This window comes from Coregonus lavaretus (genome assembly GCF_964263955.1).
Source record: "Coregonus lavaretus genome assembly, chromosome: 27".
Classification (NCBI taxonomy): domain Eukaryota; kingdom Metazoa; phylum Chordata; class Actinopteri; order Salmoniformes; family Salmonidae; genus Coregonus; species Coregonus lavaretus.
The window spans coordinates 39240567-39259366 of NC_140014.1; the positions used below are offsets into that span (position 1 = coordinate 39240567).

The following is an 18800-nucleotide window of genomic DNA, read 5'->3' on the forward strand; positions in this document are numbered from 1 at the left end:
TATCTCCCTGGCATATTACATCATTTATGCAGCAGCATACAATACATATTTTGTTGTGCTGTGCCCACTTAAACAGGAAGGTGGCTCGGCAGTCCTTATTGTGGGCAATCTTTGTCATCAAACTTTGTCATCATAGTCTGGCATTCTCTGGATGAAGTCATGCTGGATTGACAGCATGGTCAATGTATTCAACCTTTTCTGGCCCATGGTGTTGTGTCTGAATGTTTATCCTTTTAAGCTTGGAAAAGAGATCATTTCAGACAGATGTTTTAAATCCTTAAACCTAGACTTGGACCACACACCCTCTCCACCGAATAGCAGGTAAGGGAAGCAAAATAGTGATTGCTTTGCGACACTCGCAGTTAGCCACTGATTCCTTCCAAACCACTCATTTTCGAATTTGTGATTTGCCAGTAGATTATCGATGTGATTCATGATGACTGCTTGTCTAGCTAGCTAGCTTGCTAGCTAAGATTTTGAAGGTATGATGTTGACATGATCAGTCCAATCAAAGCTATAGTAGATAAAACGGGATTTGACGTAATTTTATTTGTGGCCAATGACCTTGAGCGTTCTTGGACGGGCACTTCTACTGTAAATCTATGACAGCCTAGCTCTCCCTGTAGATTCTGCGGTGACATAGTGTCCCCATGAGTGACAGAACACTGAGCCAATCACGGCGCAACTAGAGAAGATTACCAACACCTACGTTCCGTATTTTCTGCTCGCTGCCCCTCCACCACAGAAAGCTGAGCTAGGCCGAAACACCTGCCTTTTTGGAGCTGCCTATTTTTACATTGTTTGCAAACTGATCTGTGACACGAATTAATACCAGAATAAAACAATTCAAACGTTTTTATTTTTGCTAAACAGGTGGGGCTCAAAACAGGTGGGGCTCTGCCTGTGAGGGTTGTTGAAGTTACTGTCTCTTAACTGTGAGGGTTGTTGAAGTTCTAGTAGGTAAAGTGAAGAGAGGGCTCCCCACCTGTTAACCAACAGGATGTATTCATTTGGGGTGCCTTTAGCAGGACACAATGTTTTGGAACATTCAGATAAAAATATGTTATGTAGAACTAACATGAAGAAATGGTTCTTAGGGTGCAGCAGAAACCCCTGAAAAATCGGAATTAAAATAAAATGGTAATAAAAAAATTGAAAACATTTTCGGGAAAACATTTATTTCACAGAGGTAGTACACTGGGCCTTTACCAGTCCTGTATTAGCGGTTGGATATAGCCGTCTGCACCCCCACCCCCAAACGACTTCCCACGGCTATGTGTGAGGTGAGTCTGTTCTGTGTTCCCCAGCCAGGTATTTGATACATGGTGTGTTAACATGTGTCCTTCTATGTTCCCAAGGTGTATCCCCTCAGTAGATGACGTGAGGACCAGTGTAGAGGGATACCCAGGTGAACGTTCTCTCCTCAATTCTCTCCTCTTGTCTCACAGCTTTCATAACAGTGGGGTGGCATGTGTTTTAGGAGTAGCCATTAGTATCATTATCAATGTTAGAATTAGGTGTAGGCAAGATTGTAGTGCTATTACATTGTTATAAAGGCTTTATGACCCTGTTTAGAACGCTTTATATTAGTCTGCAGCATTATATTTCTTGACAAGATTATGAAAGCTTCATGGCGTTGTTATGATGTCTTATGAAATTGTTACGAAGGCTTTCTGGGCTCCCTGCCCAACAGCATCCAGACTGCACAGAAACAACTCTGGCTCCACAGCTACTTCCAGTAAGTCTCACTACTATACTTTATTCTACTCTGCTCTGCTCTATTCTACTCTGCTCTGCTCTATTCTACTCTGCTCTGCTATACCCTACAAGATTCTACTCTACTCTACTACTCTCTGACTAATTATGAAAGAGACCGGTTGTTCGCTAATTGCTAGCAATCTACATAGAAACGTGACGCGTTAGATGAACGCAAAACAGAATAGCGTAAATGACATCTGCGATATGTCTCACCAGTGATCACCTAATGTCAACATTCTACGTAGTATTTCCTTCATATCATGCCGGGGTAACCAAATATTTGACAAACACCGTTGTGCCCAGCTTTTCTCTTGGAGAGCTGCAGGGCTGGTTTGCTTCCCTTGACATTTGATTGAGTAAATAAAGTAATTAATTATAGATAATTGGCTCACGGCTACTTTAATAAACTAGAAGTGTTTGGTTAATATGACATAGTTCACCGGGAGCCCATGTGGAGTAAGATCCGTTTTTTTATAAATATCTCCCCCCTAATGGTTAGGGTTTGGTGAGCGTAAACTGATCCTAGATCTATGTGTGTGTGTATAGACGCTGGCAAGCTGAGACGACGGGGAGGAGTCACGCCATGGCCGCACATCAAGACCTACATGAGGGATTCGCTAGACTTCACACAACTCGCCTTGTTCCTCGACACAAGGTAAAATACCTCTGTGAGCGTCTTTGTGTGTGTGTGTGTGTGTGTGTGAGTGTCAAGACCCTCGAATCAGCAATACAACTACAAACTGAATACAAAGCCAGTAGAAATATCCCCTTACCAGCTGAAAGGTGAACAAGCAGTAAAACTCCTCTCAGATCAATGGGTCTAGCAGTAAAACTCCTCTCAGATCAATGAGTCTAGCAGTCTGTTTATGCACTCTGTTATCTGCACTTATCTCCCCATGTACTGATAGCACCACCCATTACAAGCACGCCTGTATGTATACTGAACAAAAATATAAACGCAACATGCAACAATTTCATAGATTTTACTGAGTTGTTTTTACTGAGTTTTATTGAGTTACAGTAAAATCAGTCAATTGAAATCAATTCATTAGGCCCTAATCTATGGATTTCACATGACTGGGCAGGGGCGCAGCCATGATTGGGCCTGGGAGGGTATAGGCCCACCCAATGGGGAGCCAGGCCCAGCCAATCAGAATGAGTTCTTTCCCACAAAAGGGCTTTATTACAGACAGAAATACTCCTCAGTTTCATCAGCTGTCCGGGTGGCTGGTCTCAGACGATCCTGCAGGTGAAGAAGCGGAAAAACAACACCCAGGTGATGGTCCGATCATAGGAACTGGGAGTCCTGTATGTGCCCTTTGCCTTCGTAAATGACACACACACACACAGAGACACACACACACAGTGTAATTTGTCTCTGTTGTCAGGGTAGGCCTTAGAATTACTTCAAAAGTTGCTTAGCAACCATATGGTCTAGAGTGACAGAGTTGGCTCTCTCTGATTCAATTCCTTTAGACATACTAGTTGTTCTATCTGATTCTAATGATATAAAACAACTAATGTAGAACCCCGTATTATTGGCATATTCAACAGCATTTATTAAATATATTACCTTCAACAGTGTTATCCTGTGATCAAGCCATCAATGTTTTGTGATTATTGGTGTTGTGAAAATGTTAGCTAATGGGTTAGCAATTAGCATGTTTGACATTTCAGTGGAAATACTACTATTATAAGCTTTTTGATAAGGGGTTTAGCTAAAAAAAAATATGTCCTGTATTATCGGCATACGGTCCTCAGTTATTGGCCACCTTACTATTTTGTTCAATTAAAATATATATCTGTTTAATTTTGTTCACAAAAATGTTTCTTTAACGTGTTTACCTATGGAGGTGGCTGTATTCGAATTGCAGGGGGCAGGGACAACAGACGAGGCTGCTGAGGGGGTGTGACCAGGGGAGACGGAGGAGGCAGTTGGTCCAGAGGATGCCGCGTTGGTGGTGACAGACAGGGGGGCTGGTGTGCATCGTGGTGGTGGTGGATGAAACCGCCAACAATGGCTTGGAGGAGCTGGTGTTTGTAATGGTGGGGTTGAGGGGCTGACGATGGTGTGGCCGGGAGATCACGCAGGTGGCCTTCTTCTGCAGCTGGGGACTCCGGCGGCTCCTACAGGTGTTGCACACTTGCAGACACTCGTAGTGGTGATGCAGCTGTCAGGAGTGGTTCCAGCGGGAGTTTCAGCAGAGGCGATGGCGTCGATGGTCTCATCCATTGCAGCCCTCTCCTGTGCCCTCTGTGTTCTGAGGGCTGCCCAACGCTCTTTCTCCTCTGCCTCGGCCCTCTCCTTCTCACCCCTCTCCTGCCGCTGGCGCATGTATTCCTCCCCGGTGAGGCATGTGGCGACCACAGGGAGTCTTCTGTATCGGTCTGGCTGATACTTCAGGACAGTAAGGATGTGCCCTAGGTCTTTCGGCACAGTGCTGCTGGTTCCAGGAGAGGCGGTGGTGGGACCCGGAAGGGACAGAGGCGGCATTAAATGGGTCCCTTCAATGCCTGAAGGGTCAAAAGGGAAGAGGCCACACTTCTTAAACCCTTCCACCACATAGCGCATGTCCTTGCAGCGCTGGTACGGGTAATGGAATACTCTGGAAGATTCTGATTTGTTTACCATGTAGGAGTGGTCAAAATGGCTGAGGTCTCCAGCACCTCCGGGTCCATGTGGCTCTTGGGCCCATCAAAGAGGAGAAGGAGAGTGTGCTTCTTCACTGCATGCTTAATGAAGTGCTGAAACCACTTCCTGAACAGGTCACCGTCAATGTAGCCACTGTTAGACCGTCCATACAAGGCTTGGTGGGGGCCTCCCAGTGTGTAGTGGCCGCCGGGGAAACACTTGGAATGGATGATAAACAGGGGGACATCCTCCCCAGCTGTGTTGAAGCAGGCCAGCACGGTGATGTGCTTCTTGGTCCCCGGAGCCTGCTGGTACACGTGTTTTGCGCCCCGGGGAGCCAGCACTTTGTGCCTGCTCTGGTCGCTACGAGACCCAGTGGTGGGATTGTCTCCCCTGGGTGCCGAAACCTAGAATATAATATAAAATTGTCCATCCAGGATGAAAATGTTTATTTTGGTATCACCATACACATCCACATTTACATCACACACATTGAGAACAGTCAGTCCACCAATCTAAATACACTACCGGTGAAAGTGTTAGAACACCTACTCATTCAAGGGTTTTTCTTTACTTTTGTCTATTTTCTACATTGTAGAATAATAGTGAAGACATCAAAACTATGAAATAACACATATGGAATCATGTAGTAACCCAAAAAGTGTTCAACAAATAAAAATATATTTTATATTTGAGATTCTTCAAAGTAGCCACCCTTTGCCTTGATGACAGCTTTGCACACTCTTGGCTTGGCATGACTGGGAGTTTAGATGGGTGACTGAAGTTTGACATTGCGAAAACAGGAACAAAGCAATTGACCCTTGACCTCTTTTGTAATATTATTGTTGCCGTGTGGATTTAGGACATTCTATTGGTTACAGACAGGCCATATGTACTGTGTCTCTACAGGGCTGACATGAGAAAACAACAGATGCACTACAAACATATCCTTGACAAAGACAGTCATACAACAGCAGATACAACTGTATGGATATAACATAAAACAGATCAAATCTTATGAATTGGTTTTGCTAACGTACTTTATACAAAGGCATGTGTCAAAGAAAATCAATCACATGTATTTTATGAAGCCCTTTTTACATCAGCAGTTGTCACAAAGTGCTTTACAGAAACCCAGCCTAAAACCCCAAAGAGCAAGCAATGCAGAGGCAGAAGCACAGTGGCTAGGAAAACCTCCCTAGGAAGCAGGAAACTAGGAAGAAACCTAGAGAGGAACCAGGCTCAGAGGGGTGGCAGTCCTCTTCTGGCTGTACCGGGGAGACATTTTTAAGAGTATATTGGGCGGCAGGTAGCCTAGCGGTTAAGAGTGTTGGGCCAGTAACCGAAAGGTCAGCCTAACTAGGTGAAGAAAACTGTCGGTGCCCTCCTGTAAGTCGCTCTGGATAAGAGTGTCTGCTAATGAAATATGGCCATTAAGGCCAGATAGTTTTTTAAGACGTTCATAGATAACCAGCAGGGTCAGATATTAAAAAATGACCATGGCTATAGAGGACACAACACTTCAATGTTTCAAGATTCGACTTCAGTTGAATAATCTATGAAAGAACGTAGCTAATCATCACGACTTTCTGACATTCAAGGTTGCCATTGATTGTGTCTCTTGTTGCTTTTGAGAGTAACACTCTTCAGCCCTCAGATGGAACTCGAATAGGAACAGTTTGTAAAGATATATTTATTTTTATATTTTGTATAGTAGATATATTTGTTTAAAAGGATATTTAAAAGAACGAGCTCCATGTAATAAGAGGCAGTGTAACCATGACCCAGTGTGTTGTGAATAGTAGACTATATATATATACAGTACAATACAGTATACAGAATAGTACAGTATACAGAATAGTAGACTACTGTCTCTCTTTCTCCTGAGAGCGCTTTATAGATTGATGAATAAAGTACATTTGAAGTGTGTTCAATCAATCAGTTTGACTAGTTACATCCATTTCATGTTCTCTCATTTGACAGAAACCATTTGTTTGCCCTAAACAGTGACAGATTTAGCCTGCTTAATTATCATGTGCAGTGGACAGATATGCTCAGGTGCATCCTGTTTCCATTGATCATCCTTGATTTTTCTACAACTTGATTGGAGTCCACCTGTGGTAAATTCAATTGATTGGACATGATTTGGAAAGGCACACACCTGTCTATATAAGGTCCCACAGTTGACAGTACATGTCAGAGCAAAAACCAAGCCATGAGGTCAAAGGAATTGTCCGCAGAGCTCCGAGACAGGATTGTGTCGAGGCACAGATCTGGGGAAGGGTACCAAAACATTTCTGCAGCATTGAAGGTCCCCAAGAACACAGTGGCCTCCATCTTTCTTAAATGGAAGAAGTTTAGACCATCAAGACTCTTCCTAGAGCTGGTCACCCGGCCAAACTGAGCAATCGGGGGAGAAGGGCCTTGGTCAGGGACGTGACCAAGAACCCGATGGTCACTCTGACAGAGCTCCAGAGTTCCTCTGTGGAGATGGGAGAACCTTCCAGAAGGAAACCATCTTTGCAGCACTCCATCATTCAGGCCTTTATGGTAGAGTGGCCAGACGGAAGCCACTCCTCAGTAAAAGGCACATGACAGCCCACTTGGAGTTTGCCAAAAGGCACCTCAAGGACTCTCAGACCATGAGAAACAAGATTCTCTGGTCTGATGAAACCAAGATTGAACTCTTTGGCCTGAGTGCCAAGTGTCACGTCTGGAGGAAACCTGGCACCATCCCTACGTTGAAGCATGGTGGTGGCAGCATCATGCTGTGGGGATGTATTTCAGCAGCAGGGACTGGGAGACTAGTCAGGATCGAGGGAAAGATTAACAGAGCAAAGTACAGAGAGATCCTTGATGAAAACCTGCTCCAGAGCACTCAGGACCTCAGACAGGGGTGAAGGTTCACCTTCCAACAGCACAACGACCCTAAGCACACAGCCAAGACAACGCAGGAGAGACTTCGAGACAAGTCTCTGAATGTCCTTGAGTGGTCCAGCCAGAGCCCGGACTTGAACCCGATCGAACATCTCTGGAGAGACCTGAAAATAGCTGTGCAGCGACACTCCCCATCCAACCTGACAGAGCTTGAGAGGATCTGCAGAGAAGAATGGGAGAAACTCCCCAAATACATGTGTGCCAAGCTTGTAGTGTCATACCCAAGAAGACTCGATGCTGTAATCTTTGCCAAAGGTGCTTCAACAAAGTAGGCCGTCATTGTAAATAAGAATGTGTTCCTAACTGACTTGCCTAATTAAATAAAGGTTAAATAAAATAAAAAATAAAATAAAGTACTGAGTAAAGGGTCTTAATACTTACACTACCGTTCAAAAGTTTTTTGTCCATTAAAATAACATCAAATTGATCAGAAATACAGTGTAGACATTGTTAATGTTGTAAATGGCTATTGTAGCTGGAAACAGCTGATTTTTTTAATGGAATATCTACATAGGCGTCCAGAGGCCCATTATCAGCAACCATCAGTCCTGTGTTCCAATGGAATGTTTGCTAATCCAAGTTTATCATTTTAAAAGGCTAATTGATCATTAGAAAACCCTTTTGCAATTATGTTAGCACAGCTGAAAACTGTTGTGCTGATTAAAGAAGCAATAAAACTGGCCTTCTTGAGACTAGTTGAGTATCTGGAGCATCAGCAATTGTGGGTTTGATTACAGGCTCAAAATGGCCAGAAACAAATAACTTTCTTCTGAAACTCGTCAGTCTTCTTGTTCTGAGAAATGACGGCTATTCCATGCAAGAAATTGCCAAGAAACTGAAGATCTTGTACAACGCTGTGTACTACTCCCTTCACAGAACAGGGTAAAAGGGATCTTGAAGAAGGAAGGCTATCACTCCATTTTGCAACGCCATGCCATACCCTGTGGACGGCGCTTGATTGGAGCCAATTTCCTCCTACAACAGGACAATGACCCAAAGCACAGCTCCAAACTATGCAATAACTATTTAGGGAAGAAGCAGTCAGCTGGTATTCTGTCTATAATGGAGTGGCCAGCACAGTCACCGGATCTCAACCCTATTGAGCTGTTTTGGGAGCAACTTGACCGTAAGAAGTGCCCATCAAGCCAATCCAACTTGTGGGAGGTGCTTCAGGAAGCATGGGGTGATATCTCTTCAGATTACCTCAACAAATTGACAACTAGAATGCCAAAGGTCTGCAAGGCTGTAATTGCTGCAAATGGAGGATTATTTGACGAAAGCAAAGTTTGAAGAACACAATTATTATTTCAATTAAAGATCATTATTTCTAACCTTGTCAATGACTACATTTCCTATGCATTTTGCTATATTTCCTATTCAAACTCATTTCATGTATGTTTTCATGGAAAACAAGGACATTTCTAAGTGACCCCAAACTTTTGAACGGTAGTGTATGTAAATGTGATATTTCAGTTTGTAATTTGCCAAAAGTTTTTACAAACATGTTTTTTCTTTATCATTATGGGGTATTGTGTGTAGATTGATGAGGGGGGGAAAAATACTATTTAATCAGTTGTCGTGTATGAAGATTATGACTATTCTAGAGGAACAAAGAGTGGATGTTTATCTTAGTTCAAAAGTAGCCAGTTGTAGGGTGACGCCCCAGGGGAGACAGGTGATTGGACAGCAGAGGGAGCAACACATATTTTGGCATTGTTTATAAGTATGGGCTAGACAAAGAGGGGGTCAGAAACAGACAGATTATCTTTGGGACGCTGTTTCTCCAGACACTGCGGGTCTGTAAACTTATGCTGACATCTTGTGATATGAATAAAACTTCTAATCAAAGTGCAGCCTAAGCGGACTCTTTGTTTGACGGCAATAACAAACCAGCACACGACGCGACACGATACAGTTTTAAAATAAGGCTGTAACATAACATAATGTGGAAAAGGTCTAGGGGTCTGAATACTTTTCGAATGCACTGTAAATGTCTCGCTGGGCATTTACACCATGCCAGGGTCTCCTCAAGTCTCTTGTCTTTACCGGATCACATTTAGACACTGACAGAGAGTTAGTTAGACTGCATTCCAGTAGTGTTTGTTATGTTCCCTTCCTTGTCTCCTTTCCATCATGATCGTTGATCTGTGATTTAGTTTTATATTGTACTAGGTCAGCAACACAGTAAATGAAGGCTTTAGTTCTGGCTCCAACACACGGTGTGTGTGTCATTGTACAAAACAGTGGCTATGAAGCAAAGGAGATGGGGGATTTATTGACCTTTCTATGTCAAAGGATTTTAAAACGTTAGCCTTGTACGGCGGAAGAGAGATACAGTATGTCTGTATCTGTTTGTATGTTTATCACACTCTGTGCTGTATGTCTGTCTGCATTTCAAGGTCCATTGTTTTGATGGGCAAACACCTCCACGTACACCTCTCCGAGCTCAGCAAGCAGACGGCACCATGAATGGGAGGTCTCTCTGCTCTCTCTCTCTCTCTCTCTCTCTCTCTCTCTGAAGGACTGTTTGATGTATTGAATCAGATGGCCTTTCAAAATGCCTTTCCGTCGGCCTGCTCTGTTGAGAGAGCTCATTTCAATCAGATTTTACTGAGCTTGATGATGCTGATGATGATGGATTGGATTAGAATAACATAGTGCTAGCTCACAACTAGCTAGTTTTCTTAGTCCTCTCCTTTCCTAACTATGTGTCGTATTACAGGTTAATGTTAAGTACTAAATAATGATTCAGAGTCTGTCTGTATGTTCTCTCCTCTCAGAACATGAGTACCTTCCCCGTCCAGAGGAATGTGTTTCCTGCCACCACTTCCTCTACCTCATTTCCTGTGCCCTTTGACCTGCTACCAAAACGCTACTCCAGTAAACATACTTATACTTCCTTGCTCCTCCACTATACACTGACTGCAGTATACAGTTTGTGTGTGCGCGTCAGTATCTGTGGCGTGGGGACCGATCTCTTTATGCTCTCGTCTCTACAAGGACCTTTTGTCAGTGAAAGTGGAGGGTGTGCGAGTCCTCCACTCTGACTCATTTGATAATAATTGCCTGGGGTTAGAATGTCGAGCTGGTTCTCACAGAACCGCCCCTCAAAATGTCCCTCGCCAAATGTTAATTGGCTAACGTTTAGAGCAGCAAACGAAATGCTAAGGGGCAGAGAGGCCTGTAGAAAGTGTTGAGACATTCTCCCCGTTCAGCCTCTGAGTCACTGTGGAACAATGTGTGAGAAGAGGAGTCTTTCGTAACACTCAGATGGAAATCACTGACGATCCAGTATGGCGTAGTCGGCGATGAATAAGTGCTGATCTAGGATCAGTTTTGCCTTTAAGATCATAATGAATATGATTGTATGGGAAAGGGGATACCTAGTCAGTTGCACAACTGAACGCATTCAAACGAAATGTGTCTAACCCAACCCCTCTGAGTCAGAGTGGTGCGGTGGGCTGCCTTAATCGACGTCCACGGACGTTTGGACCTGATTCTAGATCAGTACTCTTACTCAGAGAAGCTTTATGAATACACGCCCTGGAGAGATTGAGGTATAGAGGAGCTGTCACACTGTATTGTTAATTCTACCGAATAAGCCTAATTTGCAACTCAAACATATGTACACACACTAACACACAAATAACAAACAGTCACAGTCACTCACATTTTCCCTTTAATGCCAGTGGAACTGAAAACCTTTAACTGTTAGACTAGAGCCTTTTAATGCCAGTGGAACTGAGAAGAACTGCCAGTCAGTGAACAGCAGTAGCAGATGAAGCATGTCATCATTGTCCTGAGTGGTGGGTGAGAGAGGCATGGTATTTAACTGACAGGCTGACTTGGCCTTAGCTAGTGTAAATTGCAGCTTACATTTCAGCATCTATGGAGATGATGACTGAACAATAGCACCCTGTCACCGCTGCCATGACGACTCACGGCTGTCATGAGCGATGAGGAGGAATTACCTTATTTCGGTTAAGTAGATATGAATTATTAAATCAATTAAATTATATTTATTTTATATTGCCCTTTTAATGACATTTGGCACAAAGTGCTTTATAGTAATTCTGTTTAGAAGAACTTTAGAAGACATCTTGAGAGGAGTTAGCAGACTCAGAAGGAGAAAGAAAAGCAGTAAAGTAGAGAGTCAGTGTGTGTCATCACACTCGCTCAGGCACTGATTGGCAGGAATGTAACGATTCACCGATATGCATCGGTCCCTGGATCAAATGTTTAACATATGAATGCATCCAGTGGGCACGCGATCACCAACGCTGGACAATTAAGGAGTGGAACAAAATCGCCTGGTCCAATTAATCCTGGCTCCTGTTGCGTCATGCTGATGGCAGCGTCAGGATTTAGCACAAGCAGCATGAGTCCATGGCCCCATACTGCCTGGACTCAACAATACAGGCTGATGGCGGTGGTGTAATGGTGTGGGTAATGTTTTCCTGGCACACGTTAGGTCCCTTGATACCAATTGAGTAACGTTTCCATGCCCCGAAGAATTCAGGCTGTTCTAGAGGCAAAGGGGGTTCTGACCCGGTACTAGATGGGTGTACCTAATGAACTCACCACTGAGTGTACGGTCATTTTTAGATATACAGGGTAAAGTTGATAATTTCATAACGAGGACAGCAATCACTTTTTTACTACCTCACTGCATGGTGGAAGCATAGAAGAAGAGAAACTCACTGAGTCCATTACAACTTCCAAACGGTCTAAACCATTCCATTATGAGACGGGGGTGAAATCCAAAGTTGTGTTGTATATTCATTGGCTATGTCATAGCTCATTTTTTACGATACATATTCATACATTACTAGCTGCAGCACTTTTAATCTGCAAAAATGACTAATTAGTGGGTGATGGTGATTTCAGATCAAAAGTGTGTGTTGGGGGGGCTAACATTGCCTGCCCTAACTAATAGTGGGGTCGTAGATGCCCAGTTTCCGTTATGGCTCAGCTCAGGTGCCTACATTCTAGTGATGGGGGGAAAATCCATATTCAGGATATTATTTTTGACGATATATCATATAGTTTTGACAATATCGCAATGTCATTTCTGCTCTAGTTGGCTGTGCCTGCACCAAAACTCCAGAATTTTTCCTTCATAGTCTATCCATCTTCTTTTTAAATACTTTAAAAATATGATCTATGCATAGTCACTTTACCCCTACCTACATGTACATATTACCTCGACTAACCTGTACCCCCGCACATTGACTCGGTATCGGTACCCCCTGTATAAAGTCGCGTTATTGTTATTTTATTGTAATGCTTTTGATTTTTTGTTTACCTTTTGTTAATTTGTACATATTTTTGTTAGCTAATATTTTCTTACTTCTTAAAAATTCTGCATTGTTGGTTAAGGGCTTGTGAGCATTTCAGGGTAATGTCTACTACACCTGTTGTATTCTGCGCATTTGACAAATAAAATTTGATTCGATATTTTGATTTGATTTGTTTTCAGCACTTTTATTTCCATGACTGATCAAAACTCATTTTCTCATGGCTCTCTGTTGTCCTTCTGCAGCAGACATACAGTGCATTCGGAAAGTATTCAGACCCCTTGACTTTTTCCACATTTTGTTATAATTTATACAAATAAATAAAAAATCTCATCAATCTACACACAATACCCCATAATGACAAAGCAAAAACAGTTTTTGTTTTATTCTCTGCAGATCCTCTCAAGCTCTGTCAGGTTAGATGGGGTGCTGCACAGCTATTTTCATGTCTACCCAGAGATGTTTGATCGGGTTCAAGTCCGGGCTCTGGCTGGGCCACTCAAGGACATTCAGAGACTTGTCCCGAAGCCACTCCTGCGTTGTCTTGGCTGTGTGCTTAGTGTCGTTGTCCTGTTGGAAGGGGAAACTTTTCCCCCGGTCTGAGGTCCTGAGCGCTCTGGAGCAGGTTTTCATCAAGGATCTCTCTGCTCCATTCATCTTTCCCTCGATCCTGACTAGTGTCCCAGTCCCTGCCGCTGAAAAACATCCCCACAGCATGATGCTGCCACCACCATGCTTCACCATAGGGATGGTGCCAGGTTTCCTCCAGACGTGACGCTTGGCGTTCAGGCCAAAGAGTTCAATCTTGGTTTCATCACAGACCAGATAATCTTGTTTCTCATGGTCTGAGAGTCCTTTAGGTGCCTTTTGGCAAACTCCAAGCGGGCTGTCATGTGCCTTTTACTGAGGAGTGGCTTCCGTCTGGCCACTCTACCATAAAGGCCTGATTGATGGAGTGCTGCAGAGATGGTTGTCCTTCTGAAAGGTTCTCCCATCTCCACAGAGGAACTCTGGAGCTCTGTCAGAGTGACCATCGGGTTCTTGGTCACCTCCCTGACCAAGGCCCTTCTCTCCCGATTGCTCAGTTTGTCTGGGCGGCTAGCTCTAGGAAGAATCTTAGTGGTTCCAAACTTCTTCCATTTAAGAATGATGGAGGCCACTGTGTTCTTGGGGACCTTCAATGCTGCAGACAATTTTCATGGCTTGGTTTTTGCTCTGACATGCACATCTCAAGGATGATCAATGGAAACAGGATGCACCTGAGCTCAATTTCGAGTCTCATAGCAAAGGGTCTGAATACTTATGTAGATAAGGTATTTCTGTTTTTAATTGTTAATACATACAAACATTTATAAAAACCTGTTTTTGCTTTGTCATTATGGGGTATAGTTTGTAGATTGATGAGGATTTTTAAAAATGTAATCCATTTTAGAATAAGGCTGTAATGTAACAAAATGTGGAAAAAGTCAATTCCGAATGCACTGTATGGTGAGCAATATGTTTGGACCATGGAATCGCAATAAAATCACAGTATTAAATCACAATGCATATAGAATTGTGAGAATCGCAACATATCGTATCGTGAGGTCCCTGGCAATTCCCAGACCTACTACATACACCATAGACATGTACATGATTTGCACACAAACATACAGATGTCTGCTCAGACAGATCCAGCTCAGAGGCCCAGCTCAGACAGATCCAGCTCAGAGGCCCAGCTCAGACAGATCCAGCTCAGAGGCCCAGCTCAGACAGATCCAGCTCAGAGGCCCAGCTCAGACAGATCCAGTTCAGAGGCCCAGCTCAGACAGATCCAGCTCAGAGGCCCAGCTCAGACAGATCCAGCTCAGAGGCCCAGCTCAGACAGATCCAGCTCAGAGGCCCAGCTCAGGAGCTCCATCAGCAGCAGAGATGAATTCAGAACGGAAAATGACCTGCTGCCAAAACACTTCTCCAGTAAAGGTACTTATACTTCCTGTGTGTGTGTGTGTGTGTGTGTGTGTGAGTGTGTCTTTGCGTGCACTGTGATTGCGTCTGTCTAACTGCTGGTTTAGGAGATGAGCATTGCCTAATGAGTAATCGTGACACGGCTGCATCACTCCGGCCAATCACCACCTGTCTGACCTTTAATTACTTGTCATCACCACACCATCACTGTCGGCAATGGTTACCAGGCGGCAACAGTAACCTTGTGTCGTCAACTTCTGAACCGGAGCAGAAACCATGCCTGTTCTGCCTGCTGTGATGCTGATAGTATGGTAGTGAAAATGCATCTCTCGTATACAAACTTAATATTTAAATCATTTTTACAATAAGCCATCTTAAGTCTAAGGTTGGAATGTAAATTCAATCTGCACTGACGTCAGTAATTTGAGAGGCAATTACATTACAATCTCCTCGACACACACAAAGAGAGGAGAAGAGGTAGAAAATAGGAGAGGTAGAACAGAGAGAGAGAGAGAGAGAGAGAGAGAGAGAGAGAGAGAGAGAGAGAGAGAGAGAGAGAGAGAGAGAGAGAGAGAGAGAGAGAGAGAGAGAGAGAGAGAGAGAGAGAGAGAGAGAGAGAGAGAGAGAGAGAGAGAGAGAGAGAGAGAGAGAGAGAGAGAGAGAGAGAGAGAGAGAGAGAGAGAGAGAGAGAGAGAGAGAGAGAGAGAGAGAGAGAGAGAGGAGAGAGAGAGAGAGAGGAGAGAGAGAGAGAGAGAGAGAGAGAGAAGAGCCAAAAAGAGAGAGAATCAGTAATTGAGACCAGAAGAGCCTACAGCTTCAGGGGAGGAATGTACTGGAGGAGGACTGTACTGGACTCTTTCAAGGAGTCCTGTCTGTCTGAGACGATTATTGCTAGGCTACCAACTCTGGTAGAATAACCTCAGTCCGCAAGTAAGTTGCGTTAAGTGAACCCTTCTGTTCTGAGGTGGCTTTAGATATGTACTTGTGTAAGATGTGGGTGGGGTCAGGGATGAGAGTAGAGAGGTGAGGAGAGACTGGTGAGAGGAGAGTGGGGGAGAAGAGAAGATTATGAGAGAGAGAGGGAGAAGAGAGATATATTGTGTGAGGACAGGGATGAGAGGAGAGAGATGGGGTGAACTCAGTGTCACTAGACCCTAACTCAGTGTCACTAGACCCTAACTCAGTGTCACTAGACCATAACTCAGTGTCACTAGACCCTAACTCAGTGTCACTAGACCCTAACTCAGTGTCACTAGACCCTAACTCAGTATCAGACATTTCCATGTCTCTATTGAAACAAATTATTGTTCTCTGGAATAAAGGAAGGATCAGTATCTGTCTGCACACAGCATGGCTGATGGGTTTGTGTGTGTGTGTGTGTGTGTGTGTGTGTGTGTGTGTGTGTGTGTGTGTGTGTGGTGTGTGTGTGTGTGTGTGTGTGTGTGTGCGCGCGCGCGTGCGTACGTGCGTGCGTACGTGCATGGGAGAAAGAGAGACCAAGCACTGTTGGGAGGGATTTTTATTCAGTAACCCAATGTGTGTGAAAGAGTGAAAGGTGATTCATTTATTTTCAGTTCTAGGAAACCTGTTATAGTTCTGGTTTTATATGAGCCTGGTTGTCAGTCTGTGGCTGAGTTCTAAAGGGAAACACATTCCCTATATAATGCCATAGGGCTCTGATCAAAAGTAGTGCACTATATAGGGAATAGGGTGCCCATTGGGACACACCTGTATCTGCTTTGGCCAGCTCCTTGGTGATCGTCATACCTAGTCTGAACAACCAGCTCCTTGGTGATCGTCATACCTAGTCTGAACAACCAGCTCCTTGGTGATCGTCATACCTAGTCTGAACAACCAGCTCCTTGGTGATCGTCATACCTAGTCTGAACAACCAGCTCCTTGGTGATCGTCTTGGCTAGTCTGAACAACCAGCTCCTTGGTGATCGTCATACCTAGTCTGAACAACCAGCTCCTTGGTGATCGTCATACCTAGTCTGAACAGCCAGCTCCTTGGTGATCGTCATACCTAGTCTGAACAACCAGCTCCTTGGTGATCGTCTTGGCTAGTCTCAACAACCAGCTCCTTGGTGATCGTCATACCTAGTCTGAACAACCAGCTCCTTGGTGATCGTCATACCTAGTCTGAACAACCAGCTCCTTGGTGATCGTCTTGGCTAGTCTCAACAACCAGCTCCTTGGTGATCGTCATACCTAGTCTGAACAACCAGCTCCTTGGTGATCGTCATACCTAGTCTGAACAACCAGCTCCTTGGTGATCGTCTTGGCTAGTCTCAACAACCAGCTCCTTGGTGATCGTCTTGGCTAGTCTGAACAACCAGCTCCTTGGTGATCGTCTTGGCTAGTCTGAACAACCAGCTCCTTGGTGATCGTCATACCTAGTCTGAACAACCAGCTCCTTGGTGATCGTCTTGGCTAGTCTGAACAACCAGCTCCTTGGTGATCGTCTTGGCTAGTCTGAACAACCAGCTCCTTGGTGATCGTCTTGGCTAGTCTGAACAACCAGCTCCTTGGTGATCGTCTTGGCTAGTCTGAACAACCAGCTCCTTGGTGATCGTCATACCTAGTCTGAACAACCAGCTCCTTGGTGATCGTCATACCTAGTCTGAACAACCAGCTCCTTGGTGATCGTCTTGGCTAGTCTGAACAACCAGCTCCTTGGTGATCGTCTTGGCTAGTCTGAACAACCTCATTGGAGGTTTTTTAATGGGGTTAATGTGTGGTTTTTTTTGTGTTTCCTCAGATCAGCCCTGGATGTGGAATATTCCCTACACCAAAGCTTCAGACACACATGGGAACATCTGGGTGCCCTCTTGAACATCCATGGCTTACAACACACACACACACACACACACAAACACTGGTGTACCGGACACCTGTGCAGCCCCCGCAAATTTAATAAATCATTTTGACAGTAACCCTCCAGAAAGTCCTTCATAAATCTTTTTAATTTCCATATGTACTAGGAAGCTAAGTGATATCAGTGAACAAATGGCGTAGTCAAGGCTAGGACGGCACCAGTTCAGCTGACTCAGGGATTCCAAAGTGCATATCAGGCTGAGAGCCTAATGCTTCTGAGGTAGTTCTTTAGAAAACCATCTCTCCGCAGAAGCGACAGTTACAGGGATGGTTAAAAACAGCTTGATTGCGGTAGCAACGTCAGGGAAACTGGGCAGAAGGGAGTGGTGCTTCAAATACAGCAGTTCTGCAACATCTTTAATTGAGCCACTAATTCTCCTTAATTGCCGGCCTCAACATGTTACGGAAATACATTTCCTGCATAGGAAGCTTTGGGGACAGGTCGTCTGGATACTGGACAGCCAATAAATTGGCAGATGCAAACAGATTATCATCTTTAACAGTTCTTGAGGGCTTGAACAAAAAAAGCGGTTTGTGATTTCATTCAACCTGGTGAACCGGCGTTTGAGTTGTGTGGTTGCAATATCAACAGTCCCTTATCTCTGGTATATCTTGGCATCATTCAAGACTAAGTTTGAATTTATGTGCAGCTCAATGGACATATAATGCACAATGTCTCAGGAAAGACTGTCTGGGTTGGCAATACTCCATATAGACAGTCAGGCACACAACCTAGATCTACAGGCCGTGGGGAAAACATTTGCACACAAAAAAGGAGGTCCAGAAAAACTGTATTACGCTAGTGCACACACACATTCACTCAAACATCCAGTCACCCCAGACCCCTTGGCAGACCCACCACCATCTGGTCCTATGGTGCACAGACGGGAGAAATCAGAATTGAGGACGAGACACTGTCACACACACATACACACACACACACACTCTCTCTCGCTCTCTCCCTATCTCTCTCCCTCTATCGCTTTCTCTTCAGTACCTGTGTCCAAGTCTGTCTCCTTAGCACAATTATAACCATTTCTCATCTCTCATACCTTTCAACAGAGATGGAAACTCGAGTCTGAGACTTGGGACTCGAGTCGCACTTAAGACTTGACTTGGACTCTAGATGAGAGACTCGTGAACAATGCAAGTCAGTACTGGGATACGTTTTTGTTGTGCATTCTGTCAGATAACATGGAACAGGCGGCATTGTAACACAGAGATAGTATTTTAATACAGAGGGCTGAAAAGCGTTCTAGAACGTCTGCGTCATTTGTACGTCACTGTTGTACTACGGCTAAACAATCATAATCAGCAACAATGTCATCAGGTGGTGAGGCTTTCATTATTCA

The 18800-nt window shown here is 44.2% G+C and overlaps 1 pseudogene across 1 annotated transcript in view; it reads left to right on the forward strand.

The window, feature by feature from the left end:
* The window catches only part of LOC311103000 (tyrosyl-DNA phosphodiesterase 1-like), a 43022-nt pseudogene extending 25616 nt beyond the window's left edge, over positions 1-17406 (forward strand). Inside the window, exons 4-8 of the transcript in view lie at positions 1359-1408; positions 1669-1738; positions 2305-2413; positions 2667-2689; positions 17333-17406. The product of the transcript in view is annotated as a tyrosyl-DNA phosphodiesterase 1-like (transcript). The remainder of the gene's footprint in view (positions 1-1358; positions 1409-1668; positions 1739-2304; positions 2414-2666; positions 2690-17332) is intronic.
* The last annotated feature ends 1394 nt before the right edge of the window (positions 17407-18800 follow it).